Below are 6,423 nucleotides of genomic sequence, written 5' to 3'. Positions count from 1 at the left end.
CTCTCTCTCTCTCTCTCTCTCTCTCTCTCTCTCTCTCTCTCTCTCTATCTATCTACAGAACACAGAATGTAAATGTATCATTAAATTCCCTTTCTAGGTGCTCAATATCCCATGAGAATGGGCTCCTGCCATGGACTGGGGAGCATCCTTATGAAATTTTGAGCACCCAGCTCTCCTTGGAGGCATGGAGACATCACCCACCCCTCTCGGAAGCCTGGAATAGATGAACTTTATTTTGAATGTCTTTTTGTATTTGGTGGGTGGTGGGCTGTGAGTGAAGTAAACCTTCCATTTTGGTGAAAGGTCCTCTTTACCAGTTTGATGTTGTGCCAATTTTCTAAGAGACTTCTTTGTTTCAATGGATATGAAGTACAAGTGAAAGTGTATTTATAGCCAAAACGTATTTTTAGTTAGAGTAGGAAGGGTTAAAACCCCTGGTGGTTTTTTGTTGTTGTTGCTGTTTTGTGTCCTATTGGGTGGATTTCCTTTCGCTTCCTGCCTCAGAGACGCAACAGGAAGTTAGAGGGAATCTCCAAAGTGAGAGGAACTTCTGTCGTAGACAGGTGTCCCCATTGGAAGACATCATAGTTACATAGTATTTGAGGTTGACTAAAGACACAGGTCAATCGAGTTCAACCTATTGCGTGTATGTATGTGATTGTGCATGTGTATGTGTGTGTACGAGTCCCTGTGTGATCTTAATTTTTAAGAGTACCTGTATCGATGTATGTTAAGGTCTCTGAGGAAATTGTCCAAATGCATTTTGAATGATTCAACACTCTCAGCTGATACCACTGCTTGCGGCAGAGAGTTCCAGACCCTAACCGCTCTAACTGAGAAGAAGCCCCTATGTCCCTTGTGCTGAAATCTTTTCTCCACCAGTTTTAGGTGGTGGCCTCAAGTCCTTGTTATGGAGTTTACCGTAAAAAGTTTATTGCTGATGTTGACATCACCATTGAACATCTCATACATCAAAATCATGTCCCCCCTCAATCTCCGCACCTCCAGCGGGAACATGTTTTAAATTTAGTAGCCTTGTCTCATAGCTATGGTCCTTCATCCCCTTAATTAGTTTAGTTGCCCTTCTCTGGACTCTCTCCAGCTCCAGGACATCCTTTCTGTGGATCGGTGACCAAAACTGGACCGCGTACTCCAGATGAGGCCGAACCAGCGATCTGTAAAGTAGCAGAATTATAGACTTGTCTCTACAGTACAGAACATCATTACCTCTTGTTTTGTAGACAATTCTAAAATGTTGGATTCCCCCTCACTTTCATTCTTGGTGACGATGGTTACCAGCTTAAAGCAAACCTGTGCGCTGCTCTTTCCGGCAACAGGTTTGTTTCAATCCCCCTTATCCCAGCTGTATATAATTGCTTTTCCCTCCCTCCCAATACCATGCTGTGTGCTTTCCGGTATGGAGGAGCATGTGACTTGCTCCTTGTGTCAGCTCTGGGCCAATCATTACCATCACATAGTGTTCATAGTCACATCAAGACTCCAGCGACTTGTGGCCTTTACAGGACTTACCTTTTGTCCCTCAATGGACTGAATGGTTTGGACCTTTTGGAGTACGCATCCCAGCTCATCCCCTTAAATCTGAAGGTTGCAATTAATAATATAAGGTAAAGTCTATGTATCCCTTTTTCCTGTTTAGCAGCCACTCAGTGCCTTGTACTGCAACATAATTAACGAGGGGCATTGAGTAACAGCTACACTCTAGATGGGCTTCATCTGCTTTAAAACTGATGTGGTTGGTGTCATCATTGTTACTTTGGGGCATATTTTTTAGGGATGCAGCGATACCGGCTCCTTGCTGACTGGCTGGGAAGCTGGCTTCCTGGTCAATCAGCATCGAACCAGCTTCCTGGCTAAACAGGAAGACGGGAGGTGGGTCATTACTCGCCACCTGGTTTCCTGATTGGCTGGGAAGCTGGTTCCATGCCAGCGGAAGCAGCAGTATCGGCGAGTATCAAAAATATCTGTACTTGATACCAAAAAAATGGTATCAGTGCATCCCTAATATTTATAGAAAGCGATCACCTTCAGGGGCATCCGCATGCTTCGATTTTACTGGTATTAACATCAAGATGCACCTTAGTTATAACTGGGATATGTGGGAGGTGGAGAGCAAATGACTGGCGTAGTAACTACTTCCACTCTCGTACCTTTATACCCCTTGAGGGGAAGAGAAATCTTTACATTTCCACTATGGGTTTGTTTTGTAGCAATAACGTAAAGGAGAACTATGAGGTCAGTGTTTTTCCCCATAGTTCTCTTAGGGGTCACAGGAGAACACAAACTAGCGTCCTCCCGTCACCCTAAGCTCAGTATATAGGGAGCTACAGCTCGTGGTATATTGAGACCGCCGGGACGGATCCTGACAATGCTGTCGAGATCCACCCAGCTGCGTTAGTGACAGCTGGCTCTGCCTATCTAGAGGCAGAGCCAGCTGTACCCGCCCCATCCCCCGTCCGTACCGCCAGTCAGCACTGGAGGGTCGGAGGGGGGTGAATCCCTGCAGGGAGCCGTGAGTGACAGTCACGGCTCTCTGCAGGGACATGATCGAGAAGTGAGCCAGCGACGGTATGTGTTCACTCACTTCCCGATCTACTGAACCGACGTGTGACAGTTTCATTGTCACAGGTCGGCTCGAACTATGAGGCTGAGTGATTTTCACTTGCCTCATAATTCTCCTTTAAGAGAAAAAATAATACATTTTTTTATGGTGAAAAAATGGTTTTTATGGTTTTATTGTGAAGAATAGGCTTTCTTTTAGCAATATTGGTTTGCATAAATGATATAATTTTCTATGGAATCTATAAACAAAAGGATGTAAAAAAAAAAAGTTTTTTTTCTATTTCGACCAGTGTAAGCTTTTTTTTTTTTTTTTAAATAGTTTTGCTGTAAGTTTAAAGGATACATTTCGATCTATAATTTTGTGTCATTCAAAATAATAAAATTATTAAGTATGGCAACATTTTCCCAATTATAATCATTTTCTTGTATACGACACTGAAAATAGTAACAAACAAAATGAATGTAAATAATAAATGATTAAAAAAAGAATCAGCAGAAAAATAATAACGAAGGGAAAGAAGGAGTTAATTTGGACTGAGCAGGGTTATCTGAGGTTTTAAAAAAGGATTACGGAATACATTTAATTTAATGTAATAATTACGTTAAATTGCTTCATTTAATTTTTTCTTTATACTTACCTGATGCCATACGCAGATCAAAGGTCACAGCTCTGATCTATATATGAATGAAATAATGAATTCAATGTAACAATATATTGGGTTATTGTGTTTACTCATTTACACTTAAAGACTATCTGCAAAAAAAAAAAAAAAATATTTTTTAGTTGGAGTGGGCTGTCAGTATGTTAGCTGCAGTGCAGTGCGTTTTCGGCGCGCTTTCGTTGTGTTTTCGGCGCGTTTGTGTATTTCCGGACCGGACAAAATGTGACATGAAGTATTTTTTCTGACCGGAACGGACTGCGCTCGTGAGAACTGTAGCCCATAAAACACATAGGGATACATTGGGATGCATTTTGGGTGCACGAGAGCACGGATCTGGTCCGGACAGGATCCGGACGTCGTGTGAACAAGCCCTCAGGGTTTAGATCTACATTAAAGGAGAACTATGAGGTGAGCGCTTTTCACTCACCTCATAGTTCTAGTCACAGGTCGGCTCAGTAGATCGGGAGGTGAGCGAACACATACCGGCGTTCGCTCACCTCTCGATCCTGTCACGGCTCTCTGCCGTGACAGGGGAGGGGATGGATTCCCCCCTCCCCGCTCCGATCCGCCAGCACTGACTGGCGGAACGGATGGGAGAGGGGGGCGGGTACAGCTGGCTCTGCCTCTAGATAGGAAGAGCCAGCTGTCATTCACGCAGCTGGGCGGATCTCGACATCGATGTCGGGATCCGCTGCGGCGTCTCAGTATACCGCGAGCTGTAGCTCCCTATATACTGAGCTTAGGGTGACGGGAGGACGCTAGTTTGTGTCCTCCCGTTACCCTAAGGAGAACTATGGGGAAAAGCCCTAACCCAATAGTTCTCCTTTAAACTAATGTACCCAAAAAACTGAACTATTGGGTAATTTCTTGGGCAGTGGTTTGTACCCGTCATGGCTAGAAATGGTTCCAATATTGTGCAGTGTCACATCAGCTGCCAGTATATATACGTGTCCCCGAAAACTGTGGATTATTTGAAAGTTTCTGGTGCCGGCAAATGTAACATTGGCTGTACTATAAATCTTACAAATGTTCCAGAGACCTGGATTTCCCGATCAGGCTGCAGGACATCCATAGGGTGGGAGAACAATGGTGAATGTACTTAACAATGGCGTTGGTGAAATAGAGACGAGGGCTTGGCAAGTCAGTTTGTGGACACGGCCTGGAATTTGTACATTTATATAGATCGAGGAACAGACCTCTCAGGGATCTGATTGTCAGAATCTGCAAAGCTTCCTAATTCTGGGTACGGAGAGATATTTTTATATGACTTCTCCAGAAAACCAATTCCCATCAGCCCCAGGAGCCGCCATTCTAACTAATCACTATGAGACCAATTAGTGAGTGTTTTCCCTTCGTCTGTGGAACAACATGACTGTATACAAAAATAATCCAGTGTGAAGCATTGCATATGTGTCTTTTGTTAGACCTATGACATGTGACACACAATAATCCTTCAATAATAACATTAATTTATTTTAAGTGATTTTGGATTGGTCAAGCACACTTATATAATTACATTTATGTGCCGGGTTGTCCTAATGAGATTAACCCAAGCACAAAAATGTAATATATTTTAAATTGCAGTCCTTAGATGTGGTGGCCATGTTTGTTTTCATTTTTTAAAGGCTTCTTCCTTTATTTTCACCTGGTGTTCCTGCCAGTAAATACACTTCCTGTCCTTGGATGTCCTAGCAGGGGCGTCCTGAGGCTGAGTGTGCTAAAGCAGAGACACCGGCACTCCAAATTTGCAAAATACGTCTATTTATTGACGTGCATCGTGATAAAAAACAACAAACGTTTCGGGGTCACAAAGGATCATCAGGTAAAACATACACTGTATTTTTACCTGATGAAGAGGATCCTTTGTGACCCCGAAACGTTCGTTGTTTTTTACCACGATGCACGTCAATAGGCGTATTTTGTAAATTTGGAGTGCCGGTGTCTCTGCTTTAGCTCACGATTGTTACGGCTGCCACCCGTTGACTACCGCAGCACCCAATTCTTGAAGGGATTTACGCGGTCAGGAGTGCGATGGGACCATGGACTATCTGAGGCTGAGTGCCACCCGGAGAGAGTACTGGGTGACACCCCGCAGTGACGCCACTGCGCGTGATGACGTCAGGTGCTGTAACCTGCTGGCAGCCATCTCGGTGATGGACACCGACAGAGAGAGGAGGGGACATTCATGGAACAAGAGCCCGACTCTTGCAAACTCTAGAGCCGCCTCTGATCACAGGAGTACCAAGCAGCTGGTGCCCAAGGTTGAAGAAGGGCCTGACGCTGGGGTAGGGGAAGCCTTTGCAGAGAACAGCAAATCTCCCATATTCGATAAAATGCAAGCTTTTTGTAATGTACTGTATGTTGGAATGTCCTGAGTCTGACTAAATACCGCACCGACCACCAGAGATCCCCGCACTGACCACCTCAGAGTCATCCTGAGACCCTGGAGACATGATGCCAAAAGTGGCATTTACGGCCGATATGTTTCGGCGGCCGATATATCGGTGCATCCCTAATATAAACGGCTGAGCTTGCAATCGGTTTGAAATCCTGCAGTCAAAGTTTTTTTGAGAGAAGTCTATGATCTATGTGTGCTGTTTTTTGTTTTGTTTCTGGGTGTTGGGGAGGTGAGAGAAATTCCTGGGGGGGCCCAAGAAAATGTTTGCCCAGGGTCCGATCAGTATTAAAGACGGGCCTGAGCCTGACAGTTGCTTGAGTTGGGTACCCGGCGGCATCCCTTATCCCGCTGGGTACCTTACTCTCTCTCTCGAGCAACTGTTGGTCTCTCGGTCCGTGACCGAGTGCCAGACTTTATAGAGGGGGGTAACACCAAAATGACTATTAGTCATTTTAGTGTCACCCCTCCAATGGTGCCACCTGGGTGCGGACTGCACCCCCCTAGTGACGCCACTGTGTTCTAGTCAAAATCCTGAAAGACGCCTGGGGTTAAAACAGTGCCCCTCCATTCACAGTGCAGTGGGTGAGTGTTGTCACCCTAGGGGGCTCTCCTGACTGCGAACAACTCCCCTTCTTCTAATTTCCATTACATATGGAGGAGTAGTTTTGTGGTTCACAGAATATAGCTGGGAAAGCTGATTAAACTGTTTGGGATTTTAGATCAGTCCACAGGAAGTTACAGGGATGCTGGAATTCCAGGGATCATGATAAGCCTAGGAGCAAA

This window comes from Nanorana parkeri, unplaced genomic scaffold (assembly GCF_000935625.1).
Source record: "Nanorana parkeri isolate BGI_ZX_2015 unplaced genomic scaffold, ASM93562v1 scaffold2038, whole genome shotgun sequence".
NCBI lineage: Eukaryota > Metazoa > Chordata > Amphibia > Anura > Dicroglossidae > Nanorana > Nanorana parkeri.
Note: the sequence above shows the minus strand (reverse complement) of the source record.